General features: G+C 40.9%; 1 protein-coding gene across 2 annotated transcripts in view; it reads left to right on the forward strand.

The window, feature by feature from the left end:
• The first annotated feature begins 8,886 nt into the window (after positions 1-8,886).
• Positions 8,887-27,205, forward strand: part of LOC149803736 (D-beta-hydroxybutyrate dehydrogenase, mitochondrial-like) — a 71,351-nt gene continuing 53,032 nt past the window's right edge. Inside the window, exon 1 of one of the 2 annotated variants that reach the window (XM_089953488.1) lies at positions 8,887-9,039. The gene's annotated coding sequence lies outside the window, so the exon portion shown is untranslated. The remainder of the gene's footprint in view (positions 9,040-27,205) is intronic. The other variant, XM_089953489.1, reaches the window with a different exon arrangement.

Below are 27,205 nucleotides of genomic sequence, written 5' to 3' on the forward strand. Positions count from 1 at the left end.
TTAGGTAGTGATAAGCATTGCTTAGAATGTCGAGGATCTGAGCGCGGATGCATATCTTCAAATATACGTGTAAGAACGGATGCAAACATTTATACGGTACTTCAAAGCTCAGGTGCATGAATCATTGGTGTAAGTAAAACAACATGAAAAGAACGAACTATAAGAAATTTGTAGTTGTCTATAGAACACTGAACTTTAAATATGCAAGCAAAGATGTTCACTATTATGATAATTCTCATGACCCAGGCTTTTACAAGGAGAAATACATGCATTGGCTCTGAGCACGGATGCAAACATTGATACGGTATAGTATTGCTCAGATGCATGAATATTTGATGTAAGTTAGAGAACATGATAATCAGGAACAAAATGAAATTTCCTGATTTATCCAGTACACAGAATTTCAAATATGCTATTATAAATGTTACCCAGAGCATGGCATTTCATATATGAAGTTGTTTTGGTTCCCAGCGGGGATGTTATCATCGATGAAGTCAATCCCCGTATTCGACATGTTATCGGCATATGATTGGGACAAGTATGTGAATTTACATGCGGCAGTAAAGATCTTATTCATTTTATCATTTGATTTGAAAGATGTATGAGTATCGGAACTCTACTTTTGCGTAATTTAATTTCACCAGGAAATCTTGGTTCTAAGCACGGTGGTTATATGTGAACTTGCAGCATTGAACAGACTTTGGTCGATTGTTACACTATATATCCTCGTGAAACGATGTTTTGTTTCTAAAATAAGGAACAGTCCTTTCATTTACTGGCGATTAGTATCAGCTGGCTATTGGAAACAATTGTATTATTGATATTTATTTAGGCATCAACTTGTGATGTGACAGGCAGTGGTAAGAAGATCGTGGTTCTGAGCGCAGATGCATCGCCTCAAAGAAACGAGTGTAGGAACCTTGCACAGGAATCACTTCTTGTGGTCAATTATTTAAGAATGAAGCTGCTAAATTATAATACCTAACGATGAAGAGATGTTAGATGATAAACATGGAGATAATGTGACGTTTGCAGTTGTGTAAGAAACGAAATAAACCTGACTCATGCTTTTACAAAGAGAAATAAGTAAATTGGTTCTGAGCACGGATGCAAAAATTGATACGGTACTTTATAGGTCAGATGCATGAATCATTGCTGTAATTGAAATAATATGAAACGCACGAAGAGTGTGAAGTTATTTGATTTATACAGGACACATATTTTTAAATATGCTATTAAAGATGTTACTTAGAGTATGGTATTTCATATATGAAGTTGTTTTGGTTCCCAGCGGGGATGTTATCATCGACGAAGTAAATGCCCGTATTCAACATGTTATCGGCACATGATTGGGAAAAGGACTTGAATTTATATGCGACTGTAAATATCTTATTCATTTTGTCATTTGTTCTGAAAGACGTATGAATATCGGAATTGTACTTTTGTGCAAATTGCTTTTTACGATGAATTGTTGGTTCTAGGCACGGATGTTATAATGGAACATGCAGTCAAGAGTAGACTTTGGTCGCCTGTTACACTACATACCCTCGTGGTACGATGTTTTGTTTCTAAAATAAGGATATAGTCCTTTCATTTACTGGTGATTAGTATCAGATGGTTATTGGAGACAATAGTATTACTGATTTTTATTTAGGCATCAACTTGTGCTGTGAGAGGCAGTGGTAAGAAGATCGTGGTTCTGAGCGCAGATGCATCGCTTCAAATAAATGAGTGAAGGTACCTCGCATAGGAATCACTTCTTGTGGTCAAAGAATGAAGCTGCTAAATTATAATACCTAAAGATGAAGAGATGTTAGATGATAAACATGGAGATAATGTGACGTTTGCAGATATGTCAGAAAAGAAATGTATCTGACTCAGGCTTTTACAAAGAGAAATATATAAATTGGTTCTGAGCACGGATGCAAAAATTGATACGGTACTTTATAGGTCAAATGCATGAATCATTGATGTAAGTGAAATAATATGAAAAGAACGAAGACTGTGAAGTAAGTTGATTTATACAAGACACATATTTTAAATATGCTCTTAAAGATGTTATCAAGAGCATGGTATTTCATATATGAAGTTGTTTTGGTTCCCAGTGGGGATGTTATCATCGATGAAGTAAATGCCCGTATTCAACATGTTATCGGCATATGATTGGGAAAAGGACTAGAATTTATATGCGGCAGTAAAGATCTTATTTATTTTGTCATTTGATTTGAAAGATGTATGAGTATCGGAACTCTACTTTTGCGTAATTTAATTTCACCAGGAAATCTTGGTTCTAGGCACGGATGTTATATGTGAACTTGCAGTATTGAACAGACTTTGGTCGATTGTTACACTATAGATCCTCGTGATACGATTTTCGTCTAAAATAAGGAATAGTCCTTTCATTTACTGGTGATTAGTATCAGATGGTTATTGGAAACAATAGTATTACTGATGTTTATTTAGGCATCAAATTGTGATGTGACAGGCAGTGGTACGAAGATCGTGGTTCTGAGAGCAGATGTATCGCTTCAAAGAAACGAGTGAAGGTACCTCGCATAGGAATCACTTCTTGTGGTCAAGGAATGAAGCTGCTAAATTATAATACCTGAAGATGAACAGATGTTAGATGATATACATGGAGATAATGTGACGTTTGCAGTTGTGTCAGAAACGAAATGTATATGACTCAGGCTTTTACAATGAGAAATATACAAAATTGGTTCTGAGCACGGATGCAAAAATTGATATGGTACTTTATAGGTCAGATGCATGAATCATTGATGTAATTGAAATAATATGAAAAGCACGAACATTGTGAAGTTGGTTGATTTATACAGGACACATATTTTTAAATATGTTATTAAAGATGTTACTTAGAGCATGGTATTTCATATATGAAGTTGTTTTGGTTCCCAGCGGGGATGTTATCATCGACGAAGTAAATGCCCGTATTCAATATGTTATCGGCACATGATTGGGAAAAGGACGTGAATGTATATGCGACTGTAAATATCTTATTCATTTTGTCATTTGTTCTGAAAGACGTATGAATATTTACTTTTGTGTACTTTTATTTCACTAGGAAATCTTGGTTCTAGGCACGGATGTTATAAGTGAACTTGCAGTAATGAACAGACTTTGGTCGATTGTTACACTATATATCCTCGTGATACAATTTTTGTCCAAAATAAATAATAATCCTTTCATTTACTGGTGGTTAGTATTAGATGGTTATTGTAAAAAATAGTTATGCTGATGTTTATTTAGACATCAACTTGTGCTGTGACAGGCAGTGGTAAGAAGATCGTGGTTCTGAGCGCAGATGCATCGCTTCAAAGAAACGAGTTAAGGTACCTCGCATAGGAATTACTTCGTGTCGTCAAAGAATGAAGCTGCTAAATTATAATAACTAAAGATGAACAGATGTTAGATGATATACATGGAGATAATGTGACGTATACAGATGTGTAAGAAACGAAATATATATATGACTCGGGCTTTTGCAAAGTGAAAAATTTGCATTGGTTCTGAGCACGGATGCAAAAATTCATACGGTACTTTATAGGTCAGATGCATGAATCTTTGATGTAAATGAAAGAACATGAAAAGCATGAAGAGTGTGAAGTTGGTTGATTTATACAGGCCACAGGATCTCAAATATGATATTAAAGATGCTACCTAGAGCATGGTATTAAATCTATGAATTTGTTTTGGTTCCCAGCGGAGATGTTATTATCGATTAAGTAAATGGCCGTATTCTACATGTTATCGGCACATGATTGGGAAAAGGTCGTGAATTTATATGCGGTAATAAAGATCTTATTCATTTTGTCATTTGCTCTGAAAGATGTATGAGTATGGAACTCTACCTTTTTGTAATTTTCTTTCTACAGGAAATCTTGGTTCTAGGCACGGATGCTACAAGAGAACTTGTAGTAATGAACAAACCTTTGTCGATTGTTACACTATATATCCTCGTGATAAATTTTTTTCTAAAATAAGGAATAGTCCTTTCATTTACTGGTGATTAGTAACAGATATTTATTGTAAGAAATATTTTTGCTCATGTTTATTTTGGCATCAACTTGTGCTGTGGCAGGTAGTGGTGAGAAAGTCGTGGTTCGGAGCTCAGATGCATCGCTTGAAAGAAGCGAGTTTAGATACCTTATATAGGAAACTAGTCTTGTGAGCAACGATTGAGGAATAAAGCTGCTGAATTGCAATACCTAAAGCTGAAGAAATGTGACATAATATACATGGAGATAATGTGACGTATACAAATGGGAACGAAACGAAATATATATGAATCAGGCTTTTATAAGAAAAATATATAAATTGGTTCTGAGCACGGATGCAAACTTTGATACGGTACTTTATAGCTCCAGGGCATGTCACTTTGATGTAAGCTTAACAACATGAAAAGCACAAAGAGTATGAAATTTGTTGATGTATACAGCACACATAATTGCAAATGATTTGTAATGCTGGTTCCAGGCGCAAATGATATGAGGAAACTTGAAGTAATAAATATACTTAGGTAGACTGTCACGTGCGGTTGTGTATACAGATTATATGTACGAGTTCATACCCAATGAATCTAACATAATTTTGTGGAAGCAAATGTACTGAATATAAAGAGGTAACTTGTGTGTATATTTCATTTCTAGTGCGTATGTACTTAAATGAGAGAGAGAGAGAGAGAGAGAGAGAGAGAGATGGAGGGCAGGGAGGACGCAAATGTTATTGTCAGTATGAATGAAATGGTCAAGCGCGAGACATGTAGCATGGAGGACGCAGACTGCTTTACCTTAAGTCAAAGTTTACAAAATTTCGTTACAATTGTTTGTTTTTAGAAAATAAAATGGTCTCTAATTAGGAATTGTGTTAGGATATCTTTGAGTACGGATGTCGTAGTTCTGAGTGATGATGGACATCTTCAAATATACGTGTATAGGTACCTTACATAGAAAGCCCGTGTTTGTGCGCAATGACTAAATAATAAAGATGTTAGATTATATTACGTACGGAACATGGGGTGCTAAACGATTTACATGCAGATAATTTAACTTGTACCAATGTGCGGGAAGGACAAGATATTTTAATCAGACATTTACAAGCAGATGTATAAGCTGGTTCTGAGCAAGGATGCTAAAAGTGATACGGTATTTTATAGCGCAGGTACAGGAATCTTTGATGTAATAATTGAAACAACATGAAAAGAACGAAAAGAACGAACAGTGTGAAACTTCTCGATTTATAATGCACAATCAATTTCACATCTCCTAGGATAGATGTTAACTTTGGCATGGTAATTCATACATGAAATTGTGTTGGGTATGTTTTCATCGGTGATCTTAATGACCGTATTGTACGTGTTATCGGTACATGATTGTGAAATTCTCTGTGGCAATGAAGATATTTGTTTTTCCTTTGTCATTTGTTCTAATAGCCGTATAGGGGTCGGACCTCTACTACATGTATTTGCAATTTGCTTTCAGAAAGGAATGTTGGTTCCCGGCACGGATGCTGTAAGGAAACTTGCAGTAATGAATAGGCTTTGGTCGATTGTTACACTATATACTCTAATGATAATCTTTTCTTCTAAAGTAAAAAAAAAAAGTACTTACTTTAATTTAATGGTGGTTACTGTGAGAGGATTAATGCCAAAATAATAAAATTCTTATTTTTTGTGTGCATCAACTTGTGCTTTAACAGGCAGTGGTAATAAGGTCGTGGGTCTGAGTGAAGATGCATCGCTTGAAGGGAACGAGTATAGGAACCTTACCTGGGAGCCAGCTCTTGTGAGCAATGACGTAAGAATAAAGCGGCTAAATTGCAATAGCTAAGGATCAAGATATATATTCCCGAGGCATTTATAATGAAGAATGTTTAAGCTGGTTCTGAGCACGGATGCTATAATTGATACGACACTATATCAGAGGTCCAGGAATCTATCATGCAAGTTAAACACGGAAAGAACGAATAGTATGAAATATGTTGATTTATACTGAATTTCAAATATCCTAGCTCAGATGTTAACTATAGTATGATTAAACATCTATGAAGTTGTTATCATTCATGACATTAATGCCCGTATTCTACATGTTGCGGCACGTCATTGGGAGTAGGACATGAATTTCAATGTAACAATAGAGATGTAGTTTTTCCTTTGTCATTTGTTCTGATAGCTGTATGGGAGTCTGATCTGCAATATTTCTAGTATTCTTTCAACAAGCAATGTTGGTTACAGGCACGGATGCTATATGGAAACTTGGAGTAATGAATCGGCTTTGGTCGCAAGTCACACTGTATACACTGAATACACTCTCGTGATAACCGTTTCGTCACAAATAAGGAATAGTACTTACTTAAATTTACTGGTGGTTAGTGTCAAATGGTTAGTGTAAAAAAACATAATATACTTATTTTTATTTTGGCATCAACTCGTGATACAAAGCTAAATGTTAAATAACTGGAAGAAGGAGTTGTTAGGAAACAACAAGAAGCTTAAACTTATAATGCCTTGAGAACTCAGTGAAAGTTTTGCTTGAAGCGTTTAATTGCATTACACACTTGAATAGTTAAGCGTTTAATTCAAAATAATTTCTTGCAGGAATATTATGATATTGGATAAGATTATATTATTTGAATAACGTAGTAGCAATATCTCAGGGTACTACTTCAATCGAACACTTTGTGATTCTAAATGTTGAGAGATGATTAAGTGAAGACTTGTTGTTCAAGTTTGCTTTCGCTAGTCATTATTAAGAAAAAGGCAAAGCGTCATTGGAATGAGATTATGGTACTAAGATTATGAACGAAACAATAATAGGAAGGTAACATTTGAGACTCCAAATGAAGAAATAATAGTAAAATCGTAAGTAATTAGGAGGAAAACAATTCTTTTATGACTGAGTTGTAAAATATCACATCTAAGTTTTGCTTTATCACCATTATGTAATGTAGAACTTCTTATCTTATCACATGATCATGAATTACCCTGATAACATGGATGACTCTGATTTTCTGTATCATAGTTACCCATAGCTTTGTGAGTATATTCTTGAATGTAAAGTTTTGCAAATGATAGTTCCAATCGGACACATGCATCTACTAATCCGTAAGAAAGAACAGTGCTAAAAGTATTTATTGTTAATACTTTCATTACAAAACAAAAATTATAGGCACTGTGTTCAGCGTCATTTTGTTTTAAAAATTCTTGTATTATATAATATTTTATAAATTATGTTCAGGACAAAATAATAAGATCTTACATTTACTAGCTATATAATGTAAAAATAACATGGGCGTACCTAAAGTATTTGGCACACGGAGCAGATAATCCTTTGCCACCCCCCCACCCCATTTTAAAATGTAAACACACAAAAAAAATATTATGTTTGTAAGCAGATTTTTAAACAAAACAGTACTGTCATAGCAAATTGGAAATAACGTTTACTTTGGCGAAGTTTTCATTTCGTTTGAAAACTTGTACTGATTGGAACTCTCCCGATAGCCAACTCCACTTTCTGGCTGTGACCCGGCGGACCCCCACCCACACACCCCCGCACCAACCTTTAGTACGCCACTGAAAATAAACATTTTTTTTTTTTTGACTTGCGAACTTTTCGATTGAAAAGTTAAACCGAAGCACTAAATACTAATAAAAATTAAAGTAGTGGGTTCAACAACAGGACGGTGGGGGAGAGGGCCAGTTGCAGCTTGAACTACCACACTTTGTAATGTAAAACTTAACTACGAAAATCATAAGAAAAGAACATTTCGCGAAACTGAATCCCACAGAGAGAATTCCTAGTCAGTCCATGAGAAATACAAACATTACTAATACTGCTGTTTATACTAATGATATTATTTGCTTTAGTTTTCTTCCAATCTACAGCTTTTATTTCTTCAACTTTTAAGACGTTCAGTACTCTTATCCAAAAAATGAATCCAATTAAAACCTTGAAGTAATTTGTAGATTTTGACAAATATCACTTTACTCAGAGTTATAAGTATAAGCACTTTACTTATAACAACTGCAGTACGCATATAGAGATCAGAATTAGGAAACTAAAGCATTAAAATACTGGATCAAATGAGACATAAATTATCTCATATAAATGCCAACCTAGCCACCAGTCTTGTAAAGGATTTATATGGAGAATAAACAAAAAAATAAAATATGCATGAAGACACAGCACGAAGTAATAAATTACTGCCATATTGGGTTTTGTTGTTGCTATTGTTGTTGTTGCTGCTGCTGTTATTGTTATTGTTGTTGTTGTTATTAATGATGATGATGATGATGATGATGATGATATTCTGATATATTGTGAAAAGCGAGAAGATGAAATACACTGTAAATTTAAAAGTAATGCGAAATGAAAACATAAATCTACAAGGTTGTCGTCAGTATGAATTAAATTATATATTCACTTCTCATTCAGGTAATTAGTATATTTTCTGTCAGTTTTACCCAGATTTTGAACTAATTGCAGTTGAGCTGATGTAAGTTTATCAGAAAATTTTCAATTTCATTAAGGCAAATCAGTAAAGAAGTAAAGGGTATTTTCTTAAATGTTAAATATGATATCTTTAAATATGATTAAAGGGCCTACATCAATAACAAGCTACCAATATTTCTGCTATATCAATCAGCAGTGTGCTAATGAGCAATAATAATAATAATAAGGAAAACTGTCATAAGTACCGGACTCAATATTGCTTCGAAGCGCGTTTTAAGTATGGCTATTGGTTCCCAGCGCAGATGTTAAGTGGTTCTGAGCAGAGATATTTTGGTTCCTATCGCGGATGTGAGCTACAGAACCCTACTCCACAGCTTCTGCAACCGGATGTTTTAGTTTTAAAAATCGCGCACATGCGTAACAGAGAAAATATTCCAACAACATTGTTGAACTTCAGTGACAAGCATAGTCGATCAGTAACACGATCACCTTTCGTCCGGTTCTACAAATTTTCAACGTCAGAGACGACAATTTTCGCATTCATCACGGACGTGGAAAATATACTTTAAAGGTTTGTGAAAATCGCAAAAAGTTTAGTGCATAAGTCACATCGTTTTCAAACCTATTCGATACGCTGGACATTAGAACTTGGCTGCCTTTGCCTATTTAATAAATATCCCGATTGATACGTAGAATATTCGAGCACTTCAGTTTTGACAACGGTCCTTTGTGATAATGGATAAAAAACATATAACCACCACCATATATCCTGAGATATTATCCTCAATCTTCGCATGTTAGATAACTTACACTGCTTAGGGTTATCAATAGTCAGACTCTTATGGTTATGACCTGCAGACAACATAAGATTTAATTCTTTTGTGGTTTATTTTTTTCGTTACTTTTTTTCCTTTCTTTCTCCTCGTATTCATTTCATTCTTCTTCGAGATACTAATATACTGAGTGGAGAATATCTACTCAAGGGATAAATAAAAAAGCGGAAAGAAAAAAGCCAGAGGCCCATTGCGAGCAAAATGATTTCATCTGGTCGCCTATATGTCGTAGTATCAATCAAAATGCAGTTCATTTTTGATTATTATCAGGAATTATTACATGCATTCTAAATGTATAAAGTAAACTGGCAGATGATTATTTTTTCATTGTTATGAATTCGAGGCAAGGCTCCCGCCGAGGAGCAGTGCCGGATTACCAAAGAGGCAGAGTAGGCACCGGCCTATGGGCCCCACGCCTTTTAGGGGACCCGCGACAACGGACCTTTGATAAAACGTTTTAGGAGATGATTTGCGAGGGGGGTGGGCAAGATTTCGATTACCTAGGGACCTTCATAGGGTTTAATCCGGCACTGCCAAGGAAACAAAAATATAAAAAATCAACCATGAATATAGGTTTTACGAGAAACAGATACGGAGCTAATATTTTTTGGAAAGATGCAAGTAAATATATCCGTTAAACAGACAGACAAACAGATAGATATATACCAAAGATCGTCCCAGTAATGTTGCAATGTTTCAATGTTTAACTCAAACCATTGCGACAATCGTTGTTTTCTAATCCAATAGTACATCGCCTTCAATATAAATTGATTCAATGAAGTGTACAATAAGACATATCTATGTATACATACGCACGATTAATACAACATATTTACAATTACATCAAGTGGATGTAAGGTCACTACTTGTTCATAAATTTGCAAAGAAACTTTCTCAGTAGTGAATGGGGATACCGTAGCGACAATGGGACTTACCATTAAAAACACCCCTGGGACAATATAGCGACTATGTAAATTTAACATGGACGAAAACCCTGGGAACATATAGCGACAAGGGAAATTAACATGGGAATAAATCGTGGGTCTGTTGAGCGACAAGGGAAATTGAACATGGGAATATGGGACTGTTGAGCGTCAAGGGGAAATGGAACAGGGTCGGGACCCTATTTTAATACGGTCCCGACCTGATCTGATGGGTCTATGAAAAGGGAACAGAGATTAAACACACACACACACACACACACACACACACACACACAAAATAAAATAAAAAAAAGCGGTAGGCAATTGAAAGTCTATCTCTTTTCGAGAGATTGGAGTGGCCCTGAAAAGGGCCTTTGGATTTATGTTAATATGCCCTTAACATAAAGGGCATCTGCGGCATCTTCTTGTCCTCAAGCTGCGTCTTACTGCAGGGCCATAAATCAGAGTCCTCTTGAGGCATCCTTGTCTCTCCACATACACTCGTATCCACAGACTGGTGTCTGACCTGTGGACAACTGTCCACTTGGATCGGACATACATTAGTATGTCCGTCCTGAACATCATCGAAGAAACAAGGGTTGATGATTCGACTGTGGTCCACATCTTGAGGCGCCGAGAACAGGTGAATCAATGCAGTGAACTGCGCTTATTTATAGGTAGAGTAAGGATTGAAACGGATTGAGTTCATTGACCAATCCATACACGCGTTACAAATTTCAGTCAGCCCGCATCCAATCCGAAGAGAACAGTCTGTGACGTCACGTGGTCTATATAGATTCGCTAGCGCCTGTGCGCTGTCAATTTATGCGACAGTTATTTCAACATGACGGAAACTCAGAAAACGATCAATTGGGGTGCACCGACGGTGGAGACTACCCAAGGGAACCCGGACTTACTTTCAGAAGAGGTGAATTGGGATTTTGTGGATTTTCTTACCTCGCAAGAATTTGTTCCGGAACCTTCGTCACCTTCTTCATTACCGCACGTGGAGAATTTTAGACAGAGACAGAAAGAAGAATTGGAGAAATTTATACAACAGCAAAAGGAAGCGGAACAAGCTTTTCTCCTACAGCAACAACAGCAAGAAGAAGAGGTAAGAAAAAAACAAGAAGAAGAGGAAGCAGCAGCAGCAAAGAAACAAGGGTGTGAAAATCAAACGGTCACGGTACTGTTAGACATTTTAGCGGAGTTAAGAAGTCTGAAACAAATGTATCAGACTTCTTTATCACGACCGAAGAGAATACGACCTTCCCGAGCTAAACACTCCAACCCTGTGACTAAGCCTGCCGTACTACCCTTAGTGATTTCAACCAAATCATTATCATCAACAGTACGCAGTCCAGAAGTAGGCCTCGGCCGTGGCAAAGGCTTAAGACAGTTAAAGTTGATTGCCTAAACTCACCCCTACACCAAAAAAGGCCCTTTTCAGGGCTATTCACGTCTCTCGAAAAGAGATAGACTTTCAATTGCCAATAACTCAAAAAAAAAAAAATAATTTTTTACCCCTATAGTACTTATGTATGTGTGTGAGTTTACGTTCTTTTTTTTTTATAAAAATTAAAACTCAAAGACACTTACCATATATAATTAATTTATTCTTTTATAAATATTTACAATCCAATTCACAATTCACAATTCTCAACAGAACACTTTAAAAAGTTCATACACTTCTTAAGTCTAATTATTCACTCTCTCTGTTTTTTACATTTCTTCACCATCACAGTCTTTTCCTCCTCTTCCTCCTCACTTTCTTCCCTTCTTCTTTTCTTCTCCTCTTTCTTTTTCTTCACTTGTCTGCTTTCTTCCTCTTCTTCTTCCTCTTCTTCTTTCTCTGAAGAATCCCTCTCTTCTTCTGACTCCTCTTGTTTCTTTTTTGGGCAATCTGGAGACCAATGTCCTTTTTCTTGACAATAATAACAGGTATCTTGACTTTTGTCTTTTCTAGCCCCTTTTTTTCTTTTTTGACGGTCTGGACACTCTGAAGACCAATGCCCTTTCTTCTGACAGATATAGCAAGTATCTTGACTTTTATCTCGCAAGGAAGGAGAGTAGTCCGTCGGTTGGTCTGAAGAAAATTTTCTAATGACCCCTCGCAAACCTCTGATGAAATGTTCGATCTGGCTAGTCTCTTCCATCGTTGTGGTCGGTTTGAGAGTGAAATGAATAGTGAAAGGACAAGACACACACCCTTTATATAGGCTGGTCTGCTAGGACTAAAAATTAGTCCATGGTGTTTAAACTCTAGTCATTTGACGTTTGTCACTCAAGATGAAACGATCCAATTCATTTGAGAAGAAAGACGAAGAAAGTAAGAGGCAGAAACGTGATCTATCGCCTCGTACCAGGGCTGAAGTCTTGGCACAAATTCATGAGTGAGCCAGAATCCGAACCCTCTAAACAAAGTTCATCACACTTAGTCAACCCTGAAAAGTACTATGACATTCGAGAGACGGAAAAGCGTTCCTCTAGAAAATTTAGAACTACGGCTTACAAATACACGGTGAAGTTTAAAGATTTCAAGTCCGAAGTACCGTTAGAGAAAGCAGAAGGGTTCATCACCGAGATGTGGGATTCTTTGCTCACCACACTCAAGCGACAATGTCAACCCAAAGAAGACGATCGCTTGAGACTTTCCATACAACACGACGGTTTGAAATCCCCTGTTTGGATCGAGTTTAGCAGCCCTGCAGAATTGACCGCTTCCAAAGTCATGGACAAAATTCAACACGTACAACAATCCAATGACCAGTTTGACATCACCGATGGAAAAGCCACACTGGACATGACCCACGTCTCTCCTCCTCAAGGGACAGGACGCAAAAAGATGTTATTGGTGAACGAGCTTCGCAGCATTAAGCGTAGCCTCGTCCAAATTCACAATTCTCAAGACCAGATGTGTTTAGCCAGGGCTATCGTGGTGGGACGAACCTATGCCGACAAGAACGACACGGTAGAATGGAAAAGAACCTGGAAAACTATTCAACGATCCGACCGAGCCAAACAACGAAACGAAGCAGAACTCCTGTTACAACAAGTCGGACTGTCCAAAGACACACCCTGTGGCATTCCTGAAATGCAAAAATTGCAAGATGCCCTAGCTCCACGCTACACCTTGAAAGTGCACCCTCAAGAAATGCGTGGGCCTCTGTTGTTTCGAGGGAAAGACTTTAAAGACAGAAAATACATTCACGTCTATCATCACGATGACCATTTTGATACCATTACCAGTACCACCGCATTCCTGGGATACGGTTATTACTGTGAGAAATGTGACTATGGCTATAATAATCGAGAGCAACACAAGCATTGTAAATCGAAATGCTCAGGATGTTTGGCTCTCCACCCTGTCTGGGCGAAGGGCAAGAACCTGTGCATTGTCCTGCTTGTCTGCGCACGTTTGTCAGCCCTGCCTGTTACCAACAACATTTGAAAACACAAGGTTCACAGAAGAAATGCGCTTGTCAACTGCTGAGATTGTGCCCTACGTGTGGACAAGGCATACGTACCAACAGTACCAAGGCACACGCATGTTCAGGAAAGAAAAAATGTCACATTTGTCACCACATCGTGGACTTGGAACACCAATGCTACGTGCAGAAATACCAACCCCAACAAGAGAAAGAAGATGGTCACAAGAAGAAGAAAGGCAATTTCATCTTTTTCGATTTCGAATGCATGCAAGAGACTGGCATTCACATTCCTAATTTCTGCGTGGCTCATCGAGCGTGCGAAAAGTGCATTCAAGAACCTATCTTCAGTCATTGCCCTCACTGCAGCAAGATTTCGGGAGGACGTGAAAAAATCTTTTGGGGACCGAACACGCTAGCCAATGTCGCCCGATGGTTCTTAGACCCCATCGACAAGACGTGGAGCCAAGAGGACATCGAACGTTACGGAGATTGTCATCGTCATACCACGGTGATGGTTCACAATTTCTCCAGATACGATGGACAGTTTCTTTTGAGGTACTATACAGAACATGGTAGCGAACGTCCTAAAGTCACTTTGAACGGAGCCAAAATCATTTTCATGCAAGTGGGACAAGTACAGTTTAAAGATTCGATGAGCTATTTGGCCATGCCTTTGAGCCGAATACCTAAAATGTTTGGAATGACAGAAATGGCTAAAGGGTATTTTCCTCAGTTTTTCAATACGGAAGCCAATCAACATGCCGTTCTACCCCATTTGTCCGAGGCTCACTATTACGACCCCGACAACATGCGTACCGAACAAGGAGAAGATTTCTACGCTTGGTACCAGGCTCATGACTCCGACCCCTTCGACTTTCAGGAAGAAATGTTAAAGTATTGTCGTTCCGACGTGGACATTTTACGACGTTGCTGTGGAAAATTTAGAGAACTGTTCATGGAACACGGAGGGGTCGATCCTTTGAAAGAAGCTTGCACCATTGCCAAAGCGTCTTCCTTAGTGTACCGCCAACGATTCATGCCTGAAAACACCGTGGCTGTCATCAGTCCTCAAACGACCAACTATGTCAAACGTCAATGCTCGGTCAAAGCCCTACGCTGGTTACATTACTTGTGCGACAAGGAAGACAAGTGGATTCAGCATGCCTGCAACGGAGGGGGCGAAAAGACCATCGGAACGCATTCGGTCGATGGCTGGGACTTAGAAAACCCCAAGATCGTGTACGAGTTTAACGGTTGCTTATTTCACGGATGTCCCGTCTGTTACCCTGACCGCGGCACTAAAAATCAGTTTTTACAACGGACCATGGAAGACCTGTACCAGGCCACTTGTCAGCGGCGTCTAAAGTTAGAACACGAAGGATACCAAGTGGTGGAAATGTGGGAACACGAATACGATCACCGTTTGAAAACGATCCCGAGTTTAAACGCCTCGTGGAAAGTTACCAGTTCATGGACCCCCTGAACCCGAGGGATAGTTTGTACGGAGGAAGGACCAATGCCACCTGTTTGCTGTACGAAGCCGACGAAGAGAAAGGAGAAGAAATCAAATACTTGGACGTCTGTTCGCTGTATCCCTACGTGTGCAAATATTGTCGCTTTCCCGCAGGGCACCCAGAATTGTTCACCGAACACATCGACCTACGTGTGCAAATATTGTCGTTTTCCTGCAGGGCACCCACAATTGTTCACCGAACACATCGACCTGAAAAGCATTCGACAATACGAAGGCTTGATCAAGGGCAAAGTTTTGCCTCCCACGGACTTGTACCATCCCGTCTTACCTCACCATTGCCAAGGCAAACTGATGTTTCATTTGTGTCGTACTTGTGCCGAAACGTGCAACCAAGATCAACCTTGTCATCACACCCAGGAAGAACGGGCCTTGACGGGGACGTGGGTCAGCGTAGAATTGTTCAAAGCTTTGGACATGGGATACCAGCTGTTAGAAGTGTACGAAATTTGTCACTTTCCCAAGACACAACAATACCACAAGGGTGACCCCACGCAGAAAGGCATTTTCGCAGACTACGTGAATGCCTTTTTGAAACTGAAGCAAGAAGCCAACGGCTATCCTTCCTGGTGTCGCACTCCCGAAGACCAAAAGACATTCAAAGAGAAATACTGGGCACAAGAAGGCATCACTTTAGATTACATCGAGAAAAACGAAGGCAGGCGATCGTTTGCCAAAGTGATGTTAAATTGCTTGTGGGGTAAAATGGCACAACGCCCGTGTTTACCCAAGACGGAATATTTGACCGAACCTTCCCGCTACTTCCAGATGATTCACGATAAAACCAAATTCATGAAACACGTGGACGTCGTTCGCGAAAATTTGATCTTAGTGAATTACGAAGAAGATCTGGACTTTGTACAAGACAACCCTTTTGGAAATGTCATCATTGCGGCTTACGTGACAGCTCATGCTCGCTTCAAATTGTACGAAGCTTTAGAACTGTTAGGGGAAGGCGTCCTGTACTTTGACACGGACAGTTGCATTTACATCCATCACCGAGTCAACAGCACCCTGACATCGAAGGAGACAGTTTAGGAGCCTGGACAGACGAGCACCCCGACGACAAGATTCTAAGTTTCGTCAGTGGTGGTCCCAAAAATTACGGTTACGAATACCGGGACAAACAAGGAGAAGTGCACACGACTTGTAAAGTGAAAGGATTGACTCTGAATTATAGTACCAGTCGTGTGGTCAACTTTGTGGTATTGAAAGAAGCCTTGGAGTCTAGAGGAGATAAACACTTTAAAGTGATCACCTATCAGCCCAACAAGATTGTTCGTTTACCCACTGACCACATCGTCAGTCGACCCTTGGAAAAAGTCTATCAAATCGTATACCAGAAGCGACTGCGACTTCCCAATCATTTCACCTTACCGTATGGACACGTCGGTATCGGTCTGTATATAAAAACGAACCCTAGGCAAGATCGATAGTTCATTGTGACTACCAAGACCAAGCGAACAAGATGAATACTTTCAGAGAAACACAAAACAAGTTCAGACAGGCACAATTCATGTTTGGGGCTTTTGAAGTGGAATGCGATTGTGAGCCTTGCGATGGGAACGATGCTGTACACTGTGACCTTAGCGATGCCGTAAAGCATCATGGGAACTTTGTTCTCACTGCCCCTATCATGGAAAGTGATGCTGTGCGTGTCAAACCTGAGGGATGCGAAAGCGATGCCGCTCGTCCTCTTGGACACTTTACTGGGTTTCGTTTTAAAGGTGAATGTCCACCTTCACGTCCACCTCCCTACGGATGTCATCCAGCCCTGAGCAAACTCCTGTCCATGTCAATCAACCCTCATCGAAACGAACCTGTGAAAGACGAATATTCGTTCCCTGTGCGTTTGTCGCAATACTGCGACTTTGAAAATCGTCTTCAATCGTTCAAAGGAAAATGGCCTAAGTATCTGGGAGGACCGACCCCCGAAGAATTAGCCAGAGCCGGATTTTTCTACTTGGGCGAAGGAGATAAAGTCAAGTGCTTCAGTTGCGGTGTGTCACTTCACCACTGGGAACCACAAGATTCGGCCTACCTAGAACATGCTCGATGGTCACCGAATTGTCATTACTTACCCTTAGTGGGACCGAGACATTGAAGTAACTTACCATGTCGTTGCCGAAGAAGAAGAAACCAGATTGGTTAGGAGTCAAATATTGGACATCACCGAGACCAGTATTTAAACTTCATTTCAAAAACGATATTGAATCATTACCTAAAGAACTGCAAGAGACGATTTACAAGGAAGTTTGGCAGGGGTTTGCCAGAGTGAAATCTCAATGGGTGACTGTAGAACTTTTGTGCCGAGAAATTCACAAGAGGAAAGTGAAAAAAGTCAACCAGTGTGTTAGATTTCTATGGGTCAAGTGTGCATTCGTCCTATTATATTACTCTAGACCGTTTACATTAAAAGAGTTCAATGAGATTCTTGGACGTTACCCTGAGTGACAGTGGTCAGAAATTACTCACTATGTGGATTACTTTTGCTCTAGGAGAAGATTGTGAATTGTACGGACTGACCTATTCATGGATGCTTTGCTAGAGAACATTCGTGCTTTGCCTGTGGAGTTGAGAGAACGCATTTACCAAGAGCTGGTCAAAATACAAGTCAAACGTAAAGAACAATTGCATCCGTTACGTCACCGGTGTTTGAACCACTGGTACCTGAATGCTATACAAGGACTGATTCAGTTGAAAGTGTTCCATTGGACAGACATTGATAAACGACCCCCTAGTTTTAAAAAGGATTGATTTGCTATTGATGATTCTATTTACTACATTGTAAACTTACTGCATCGAATTCCAGAGGAAGAGTTAACGAATTACCAACATCTTTTACACAATGTCAACTTAGTGAAAGAGGAAACTTTGAACGAATTGTAATGTGTAAATTAGTGACTAAACGATTTAAATTCGACACTGAAGTAAAACCATGTCTGTGTAAACGGTACATTTCTTGTGTCAGAAAGAGGATTTAGTATGACCTATTCATGGATACTTTACAAGAGAACATTCGTGCTTTGCCTGTGGAGTTGAGAGAACGCATTTACCGAGAGCTGGTCAAAATACAAGTGAAATGTAAAGAACAATTGCATCCGTTACGTCACCAGATCTTTAACCACTGGTACCTGAATGGTATAAGGGGACTGATTCGTCAGAAATTGTTTCAGTGGTCAGACCTTGTTCATCACTTTCAGTTAGTGAATGAACTAAATGTTCGTAATTTTGGTTACTTCGAGATTCACATAGAGCAACGTATTGAGGAAGACGAGTTAAAGGATTACCAACATATTTTACGTGGAATCTGCTTAGCTGAAGACGAAACATCTAGACAAACTCTGAAGTGTAGGTTACCGTATGCAAGATTTAGATTCCCTACTGGAGAGCGAAGATGTCTAGTTAGAAAGTACCTTTATTGCTTCCGAAATAAAGAGACTATAAAATCAGGAATCCATGCCACGGCTTATGTCACAAGTGATTGAACAGATTCCGTGGAAGGAACTCAATGACTATATTCAAATCGTGGATCATTACCATCAATTATTACAAGAACTGTATCCATTCAATTTGGGACGACGCATAGTGTGTGTCTTAGTGACTTGTTTTCTGGGATTTCGTTTACCAGCCGATTCCTTGTGGACTTTTTACGAACAGTGCTTACCACCCCAATGGCCTTAAATGGTCACGAAAGACTCCTTTTGCTCAAAGCCTTCCGTTTTCATCTGGATACTTCTCGACCTCAACAGGAAAAAAGATTCGTCCACCTTTATCTACCGAAGACATGTATGACGATGTGTGTGTGTAGCTTGTGACTTACACCCCCATTAGACAGATGTTCGTGACTGGAAAAAGGGAGGTTTTGAGGCTTGGACCCAAGAAGTGGCCCAGTATGCACAAGAGTTGTTCAAGGAAAAAAGTTACTTTTCAACCTGTGTTAGTGACTGTGCCAGAAGAACCCGTCACCGAGAACAACCACTCGCTTCAGGACAGGACTGTCATGGACATTCCTGAAAGGTCATTCCGGGAGGACACTTGTGTGACAATACCTCATGTAGAGACTGTAAGAACATTACACACTGTCCCTAGGACATCTTGGTTACCCAAAACATGTTGTACAGAGACTTGTTTATATTCGACTTTGATCGTTTTGATGTGTTTTTTATTCCATGTACATAACTATTTGGCTTTTATGTATTTTTGTCTTTCGTGTTGTTCATATTTGAAACATTCAATAAACGTGTCCTGAAAAAAGTATATAAACTCTCGTCTTGTTTGTTTTCGTGTCACAAGTGACATTCCTAACACTATGGCTACCTTTGCTGTCTCTGCTCCCTCTTCCTCTACTGTCAAAGTCATCGACGAACACTTAGATCGTGCCAGTTGGGAGGCTTTGTATCTTCGCCATCCCTTTAACAGGCTCATTGCTGGACCTAGCGGTTCAGGCAAAACCGAATTCGTCAAACGTTTGATCGAACATAAACATCATTTGATCGATCATCCACCTCAACGCATCGTGTGGTGTTACAAAGAGTGGCAATCGGTGTACAGCCTCTTGCGAGAAAGTCAAGGCGATTCCATCGTGTTTGTGGAAGGCATTCCTATAGAAGACGACGGCATCGTCTCTGACTCCCGTCAAACACATTTGGTCATTTTCGACGACATGTTAGGAGAAGACGAAGAAGAAATTAAACTGTGGTTCACGCGCAAAGGGCATCACCGTAATGCCAGTGTCGTTAACATCACCCAAAATTTGTTTCAACAAAGTAAAGACCATCGCACCATCAGTCTCAATGCGCATTACTTGGTCTTGTTTAAAAGCCCTCGAGATAAATCGCAAGTGCAAGTCTTAGCCAAACAGTTAGGGACGCCTTGGTTGACTCAGGCGTACGACGATGCCACTCAAACTCCACACGCCTATTTACTCGTCGATATGAACCCTACGACCCCCGATGATTTGCGATTTTGTACACACTTGATTCACCACTGGTGCCAAGACGGAGGGCCTGTCCTGTACACGTCTGCGTCCTCGACTTAACTTCACTCAACAAAAAAATCTATAAAAACCTCAGACCCTTTTCGTCTGTCTCACACAGCTTGAACATGACGTCCCTTCAGTCACATCTTCCCGTCAAATTCATTCGTGCCTTGTATGGCATCAGTCGAGAAAAAAATCCACAAATACGGGCTCGTGTCTTAGAAGCTAGTCTCAGAGAAGTCTTACGATGGTTCACGGTGACAGCACGTCAATTACTACAAGGGATCATTCAGATTCCTCATCAAAGTAAACGCTTTTTTGATCGAAACAGTCGCTTTGACCCAACTGGCCGATCCTCGCATCGACACTCAAACCAAAAAACAAATCATTTTGAAACCTGGAGGGAGCGGTACTCCAGGAGGGGTCATCATTCGCTCTCTCTTAAGATGGGATCCTAATGCCCCCAAAGTTCTCCCCAAGAAAAAAGTCAAACGAAGCTCCAAGAAGAAAAAGACCTGGTCCCCAAGGAGACCCGTGTCTCCAAGAACTTCTCCAGTGGCGGGACCCTCCTCTTACCAGTCACCACCCCGGAAAAAGAAAAGAAGCCCCCAGAAAAAGAAACAGAGAAAAAGTCCCCAGAAAAAGAAAAGTCCACAGAAGAAAACTAATCGCAAGAGAGGCACTTCGGCCAGGATGCAACCTTACACTCGCAAAGCACGACCTGCAAAGGCGGTGACCGCGTCTCCGGTAGCCTCAGGTTCATTCATTTCCCCCTTGATGTCACCAAGAACTGAAAAGTACTTGGAGACGTTGATCACGCCAAGAACATCTCCGTTGATAACCCCAAGAACTTCCCCAGTGGCAGGACCCTCCAATTTAGCGGCAGTGGCCGCTGCTCACAAAGTACCTTCTCCCAAAATCAAAGTTCAAGAGAGATCGGGCATGTTACAAAGTTTACTGGATTTGTCCAAGCAAGAACTGGCTCGATTTAGTCCGTTACGTACCCCTGCACGACGTGTCATGCCTGTCCTGAAGTTGATACGCCGTAAAGACAACCAGTGGCGACGCGTTACAGTATAAACAAGACCTGTGACTAAGTAGGGGTATCAGTGTTTTTGGTGCTGAAGACTCAAAGATGTCACCCTCCAGAAAACATCCTTCTTCTAAACAACCCCAAGGAAAGAAAAGGAAAGGACTGCCTCCTCGTTTAGTCAAACATGGGGACATATTATCTGTCCTGTCCAAAGCTTCTCCACCCCTACGAAAAAAACTCATTCAATCAGCCTCCAAAGAGGTCATCGACACTTTGTACGAATGCTGTTTGAACGTCTTGAAAGGCACGATCCCTTTTTCCAAACACCAGAAACAATGCTTAGGCAAACATCGTCACGTTCTTAGCCAAATGGTTCAAAAGAAAATTCCCATTCGTCAGAAGAAGAAGTTGTTGGTCCAACGTGGAGGCATTTTACCCCTCTTGTTAGGTCCATTGCTGAAAGGAGTCTTGGGAAGCATGTTGGGAGGACTGGTGGGAGCAAGATAAAAAGGCCCTCGGAAGTCCCAAGATCTCAGAATCGACCCCTGACAACCCCATGGAAGGACGAAAACTAGCTTTAGTGCCTTACAAACGATGGATGGAATACCATCGTTAGCAAGAACAACGCACCCCGCATTTACCTCCCAATCCCAATTTGAGCGAGATGTCCCAGTTACAACACGAATTGCAGTCCTTGATGGATCGCCAAGATTTGTCCGAAACAGAAAAATCGCAAAAGTACGGTCAACTCTTGCAACGACTGCAACTCTTTCACCAGAAAGCTTTAGACGAAACAGCTCATCCCACTCTGAAAGATTTTAAGACCTTGATGAAAAGTCCAGCACCATCATCACTACCACCACCACCACTACTACCATCCCCAGGGGTCACCAGAGATGCTACCTGACGAAGACATGAGGAAAAAGAGATGGAAGAAGTGTTTGAAACACCGTCAGCAGCTCCCATTTCAAGTAAGATTGCAGCATCCTTGTTGACCCCGTCCCCCACACCCCAACGAGAAGAAACGAAAGCTTGGGTTAAAAAGATGATGTCCACTCCTCCTTCGACAGAAGTGAAAAAGAAAGAAGGGAAACCAGAAGTGAAAAAAGAAAAGAAGACAAAAGCCATTCCATTGCCACCTCCACCACCACTACCTTCGACTTCTACTCCCGTAGCCCATCTGACACGTAAATCCGTTTCCAAACCACCCTTTCGTCCCACCCAAAGTAGCATCACCGATGAGTGGGTGACTTATTAACACACAAAAAAATGGAGAAGGTGTTAGCCAGCATTTACTACGATCCCTCCCATCCTGCAGGTTACGCAGGAGTTCAAAAATTGTATCGTGCTGCCAAAATTCGGCTGAAAAGTCTCCCTTTACCTCAAGTGCAACGATGGTTACAAGAACAAGCTACTTACACTTTACACAAACCCATTCGACGCAAGTTTTCCAGAAGACGCACCCGAGTGGAAGGCATCGATCATCAATGGCAAGCCGATTTAGCCGATGTCTCTCATTTGGCCAGCTACAATCGTGGCTACAAATATTTGTTTTGTGTCATCGACGTCTTTTCCAAATTTGCATGGGTCGTACCCTTGACTTCCAAATCGAACAGCGAGTTAGTGCGAGCCCTGCAACGGGTGTTGAAACAAAGCGGTCGTCACCCTCTTCGATGGCAAATGGACAAAGGTACCGAATTTCTTAACCAAGCTTTCCAAAAAGAATTAAAGAAACGTGACATTCATTTTTTTACCACCGAGAATCCCAAAACCAAAGCCAGCATCGTGGAACGTTTTCAACGCACTTTGAAAGAACGCATGTGGAAATATTTTACGCATCACCACACTCTGAAGTACATTAACATCTTACCGCACCTGGTGCAAGCGTACAACCAATCTTACCATCGAAGCATTGGACGTGCCCCGCAAGAAGTGACTCCCGAGAACGAAGTGTTGGTGTTTGAGCGCCTGTTTGGTACGTCCCCGACGAGGGCTGTCCCCAAGAAAAGTGGAGTGTTGACCGTAGGAGATTGGGTGCGCATTGGCAAAACCAAACGCACTTTCGACAAAGGTTACTTACCTAACTGGACGACCGAATTGTTTCGTGTCACTGCACGAGTGCATGGCCGTCATCCTGCCGTCTATAAATTGGAAGACATGAACGGAGAAGTGCTCAAAGGAACGTTTTACTTACCCGAGTTACAACGTGTCACCAAAAAAGAAGACGACGTGTACGACATCGAAAGCATTCTCGAACGCAGAACCCGTAAAGTGGGCAAACGAAGTGTCAAAGAAGTCAAAGTACATTGGAAAGGATATCCACCCAGTTTTGATTCCTGGATCGACGCTTCGCAAGTCATCGACTATAAAAAGAAGTGACCATCATGCCCTTTCACACAGACGCAGCTACATCGACCGCTCCTTCACCTAGTTCTTCTGTGCAAGATTTACAAAACAACCCTTGTGGGTGTGGTGTGGAGAACGTGTGCCTAAAACGCAAATCGTCTTTTTCTGCCAAATCTTCGTGGTGTATTGTGTCATCGGGGCAGCCATCGCCAATTTGAGTTTGCAACAAGGAGACAAACAATTGTGGACCATTTTATTGAGCAGCTGCATCGGTTACCTGCTTCCCAATCCCTCCTTGAAATTCTCTTCCAACGGGAACCACGGGAACCTTGTGTCCAGTGCCAGTGTCAATCACCACTCCAATAACAACAACAACCCCATTTTCGGCGGAGACACGCCTCTGACGTCCAGTAACCCCTCGGACAGCCACAGAACTCTGGAATTATGAGTCACCAAAACCAATTTTACTTAACCTTACCCAGTGACAGTTCCATGGAGGTGTTTCCGAAGAACACGTTGTGCTGTTACACGGCCAAATTACCTCAGGCCATCCCATTAGATCACGAAGCCCATTGGGAAGTGGCTTTGGTGGAAATCATTCACCCGACCAAAGTCCACAATGTCCTTCCCAATCAAAATATTTTTACGGTGGAAGTTCATGACGAGCAAATGCAACTGTACTTGGATACCCATGGCAAATATGACAAGAAAAACCCCAACACAAAAAATCCAAAGTGGACCGACTATCACTTGTTCATTCCCGCAGGCTATTATTTTAGTGGTCAACATTTGGTCAGCACCATAGCCTCCAGGTTTAATGTCGTGTTTCTGAAAGCTTTGGAGAGTGTCAATAAAAGTGTCACCCTGGAGTACCACAAAACAGCTCGTCGCTTCCTGATGAAATTTCCTGAGGGGCGTAAAATCATGTCTTTCTTATTTTGTCCTGAATTGTTTGTCATGTTGGGCGGGGACATGGTGATGAGGAAGAAAGTAGAAAAAGAAAAAGGCGAATTACTAGTCATTTCTGACAACGATACTTTTGCCAGTTATTTTCGTACCCCGGTAGAACTGAACCAAGGACTCAATTTCATGTTTGTGTACTCCGATGTGGTGGAGTACAACGTGGTGGGACACACCTCCGTACCGTTACTGCGTGTCATTCCTTTCAAAGTGGATTCTGTCACTAACGCTGACGAGGAAGGTGGAAACACTTATCACGTCCACCGCGAATTTGTACATCCTCACTATTTGCCCGTCAGCAAGTCTTATTTCGACACGGTCAACATTGCTATAAAAGGAGATTTGGGACAAAATATTCCATTCACCAAAGGAAAAGTCACGGTGAAACTCCATTTTCGAAAACGGTTCTCTAGCGACTCGTAAGTCATGTATCCAGTGTACCGAGGGGTTTCTCGACAGCGAGGACACGGTTTAGGAGATATGTTGAAATCGGCCTTTCGTTCGGTGGCCCCGGTGTTGAAACCGATGGTGACACTAGGATTGCACGCCTTGAAAGATGCAGCACTGACACAAGGCAAAGAATTTCTCCAAACTGTCATCATCGACAAACAAAACCCTAAAGAAGCCTTCATGAGGCAAATGTCTTGCTGCAAACGGGCAAAGACCTTTTGGGCCGACGAGAAACACCTATAAATGCCCTGCACGCTACCGAGTCAGGCATTCAGCAAGGACAAGGCAGAAAGAGACGACGAAGAAAACACCCTTTCACCAGACTTCACACTTCTAAAGCTAGAAAGACAAAGAAAAGAAGAACCGTTCGAGACTTAGACGTTTTCGATTATTAAAGTATTGAGACACAGAAAAATGATCCACCGAGAATCTTGCGCTTGTTCTAAGTCGGAACTGGATCTGTTTGCCATGCCTCCCACCATGATGACCATGCAAGAATCCCAGTGGGTGGAATTTCACCCCGTCTCCTCTTTGACAGCCTCAGCTCCCATCGAGTTTGAAATCAAAGGACAACCCGAAGATTACATCGATCTGAATAGCAGTTACTTGTACCTGAAAGTCAAAGTTGTCGATGAGAACAATTCGCCCCTAGATGGTGATGAGGTAATAGCTCCCGTCAACAATTTCATGCATTCCTTGTTGAGTGGAGTGGACTTGTACTTGAATAACAAACTAGTCAGTAGCAGCATGGATACTTACCCTTATCGTGCCTACCTGGAAAATCTCTTGACGTACGGAATAGACGCCAAGAACACTCATCTCAATGCCTGTGTGGTATGGGAAGCTGACGAAGCTAACCAGTTTGAAACATTCGAAACTGATACAAAGGATAAAACTAAACCAAAAAATGAGGGATTTCTAGAACGAAGAGACAAAATCAAAGACGGACAGAGTTTAGAACTGATCGTTTGCATTTGGACATGTGGTTGCAAGAGAAATATTTGCTGAATGGGGTGAATGTTCGCCTGAGACTGAATCGTAGCAGTGCCGCTTTCCATTTGATAGGTACTACTGCTTGCAAAACTGTCATCGAGGAAGCCAGGCTCTACGTACGGCGCGTGGAAGTGTTACCTAAAGTGGGAAACGACATCAGTCAGACGTTGAGCAGAACGACCGCAAAGTATCCGATACGACGCGTGGAAGTGAAAACCTTCACCATTCCTACGGGGCAACGATCCATGATCGAAGATCATCTGTTCCAAGGACAGTTACCCAAACGTTTGATCATTGGTATCGTCGAGAATGCAGCCTTCAACGGAGCTTTGGCTAAAAATCCTTTCCACTTTGAACACTTTAACGTGTCCAAGATCGAAGTCAGTCGCGATGGCAAGACCTTGTGTACCCGACCTTTCGAACCTAACTTTGACAAGAAGAATTACTTGAGATCGTACTTGTCCCTGTACGAAGCCACCGGCTAGTTAGGAACCAACACCAGTCACGGCATTACGTACGAAGATTACGCAGGAGGCTATGCTTTGTGGGCTTTTGATTTCACTCCAGACCAAGGCAGCGACGAGGGACATTTCCACCCTATAAAATCTGGCCAGATTCGTGTGGAAATTCAGTTTACTACAAATCTACCAGAGACGGTGAACGTCATCCTGTATGCAGAATTTGATAATACGATAGAAATCAACAGTTTGAGAGAAGTCATTCTAGATTATTAGAAGCTATGGAAGACTGTTATCCCTCTTTACCTAGTGGAGAAACTTTAGACATGAAATGTGAGGAGACTGTGGAAGAAGAAGTTATCATGATGAAGTCCCGATGGCCAGAACAAGAAGCGCATTTAGTCTCCTGTTTTGCCAAACACTTGGTCGAAAAAATGACGGAATTGATCAAAAAAGATTGTTATGGATGTCAAAACGATCATCCCAGTCAAATTCAACACGATAAATGCCTGATGCTGAGTCAAGAAGAAACATTGGACGAGTATCTGGACGAAACTTGGAGTCTCATCTCGGACGAAGTCGTGTTGCATCAGTGGTATAAAGACTTGCGTGAACATTCTTGTCCACCATTAACCACTCAAGAGATCCATCGTATCGAAGCTCTTCTGAATCAGAGTGGGGAGACGAAACGAAGAAACGGATATTTGTCAAACATTTTCAAGCAAAAATTCAGGATCGAATTGATGACTTATTATTACCTGTGAAGAAAACGAAAAGCACACAAATCAATGGATACCT

This window comes from Sinohyriopsis cumingii, chromosome 3, assembly GCF_028554795.1.
Source record: "Sinohyriopsis cumingii isolate HCF-2022 chromosome 3, ASM2855479v2, whole genome shotgun sequence".
NCBI lineage: Eukaryota > Metazoa > Mollusca > Bivalvia > Unionida > Unionidae > Sinohyriopsis > Sinohyriopsis cumingii.